The following is a 2103-nucleotide window of genomic DNA, read 5'->3' as shown; positions in this document are numbered from 1 at the left end:
GGATGGCCATGTGAGGCGAGGCCTCAAATCCCTGTCTGTATGTGGATGACCATCTTAACATCCGGACCCCGAGACATTTATGGTGGACAGAGGTGCGGCACACGGCCATGCCACACAATCTCTTTCTCCAATTTCTGTATTTTGACGAGGGCGTAATTCCCCCTTTCTGCCTCACATAACTGAGCTATGTGGCTCCTTGTTAGTCTCACTGGCGGGAGCCCCAGAGTTATTTGCTTTAGAAAATGTTTTATGACACTTGCAATAAAATAAGGTCGTATAATATGTGCCGAAGATTAGAGGTGTTACAAGAGAATAACAAACATAAAAAAGAAGAAGGATAGATACAGACGACAGACGTTTGATAGAAATGAAGAAGCAAACCACACCAAAGCACCCACCAACACCCACACCCCAGAGTCATGCCAAAACATAACAGCCTTTATAGAAAATAGCACAAGATTTGTAGATATCTTTCCCAACTCCCAAAGCCTTTAAAAAAGTCTCGGCTAGCGGAAGCTGGCACGGCTACCGAGACGACCGAAAAAAAGAAGAAAGAAAGAAAAAACTCAGAGAAAAGGACCTTTATAGCCTTTTCTTCCCCCGTACTAACCATCTCCAGTCAGAACGCATACAACCTCCAGAAGTGATTGTTTTCTTCAAGATTAAAAAATTAAAAAGTTAAAGTTGTTCCCTCATCCTATCTGGACATTGGGGATTGCCTTGTTTGAGACAAGTTCCAGGGTCTTCGGCATATTGTGGTAGGGTGGCCAGTTCCTTTCCACGCCGTCTTTATTTCCCAAACTCGAAGGCAGGTACCCATTACTGCTGGGACGGGGGGGTAGGAGGGGGCAAAAAATCCATGTCCGAACCTAGGCTCGAACCCGGACTTTCTGTTTCGGAGACGAGAGCACTAACCGCTCCGCCACGACCCCCTCAAGATTAAAGATGCACTAAGACAGACGCCGGGATACATCTCCACCAACATACAGTTGCTGTCTCATGTTGCCTTCCTTGGCAAGTGCGAGTCACAAAATTCTTCCAAAACCTACTGAACAATCGCCATATTTCAAAACATTACAACGTGTGCGTTTGTGTGTGTATGTGTGTGTGTGTGTGTGTGTGTGTGCGTGTGCGTGTGTGTATGTGTGTGAGTGTGAATGTGCTCCCAGGGCTTGCTGGCCTTAAAGAATACTGCACTTCCGGGAACTGTCGAAAGTGTTTTCTATGTCGACAAAAATGGCGATCAGACGACCTCCCTCTAAGAAGGTCTCATCTATTAAAGTCTCCATGCGGATTAAACGTCCCACAAGTGTGGCTGAAATACAGCAGTAAGAAGTCAGGAGCCCAGAGGAGTGGGCAAAGGAAGTGAGGGGGTGTGGGCAGAAAGCGGAGACGAAAACAGCCGACAGAACATTGTTAGAGAGCAGGAAAGGAATTAACAGTTGAAAACTTTAGAGAAAAAAAAATTATGTCGCTATCCGGATTCAAAACCGGGACCTTTTGAAGAGAGGGGGCCATAGAGCCCCCGTTCTCTTGTCCGACCCAAGCTTAACGATGCACGGCTGTCCGGTCTATTGGGAAGCAAGAACTCATAGTTCAAGACTGTTGGAGCAAATACAGAACAATGGCCTTCACCTTGCCATGGGAGCTTTCTACCCTTCTTCCGCGGAGAGCCTTCCCGCCAAGGCCAACGTGCCGTCCGTCATAGTTTGACAAAACACACGTTCTCTGCACTACGCAGTAAAACAAACCTGAAAACCTGTCCTATTTTTTTCCTTTTCAAAATCCTCTCAACACAATCGACAAATGCAAAATAAACGTCTACTAATATGTTAATACTTTGGGCTCAGTGTCTCTGAGGACCTTACAATTAGAAACTTTCGAGGAAAAGATTCCAAAAGATTTCTTTCTCCGGACCTCCCTCTATAGCACCTCACCAAGGCCAATGTCATCCTTGACCTAGCCGCACGCAACTTGCCGTGCCCGGGCACAGAAACCACCGACACCACCTGGTAGAAAACTAAGGGCCTTGACAGACGAGATGTAAAAATCCCAGCTGCTGTCTCTGCGCAATCTGGTGATGCCCTGCAGACAATGGGAATG

Source organism: Aplysia californica, unplaced genomic scaffold (genome assembly GCF_000002075.1).
Source record: "Aplysia californica isolate F4 #8 unplaced genomic scaffold, AplCal3.0 scaffold00207, whole genome shotgun sequence".
Classification (NCBI taxonomy): domain Eukaryota; kingdom Metazoa; phylum Mollusca; class Gastropoda; order Aplysiida; family Aplysiidae; genus Aplysia; species Aplysia californica.
The sequence above is the reverse complement of the archived record's forward strand: the minus strand, read 5'-3'. Positions refer to the sequence as shown.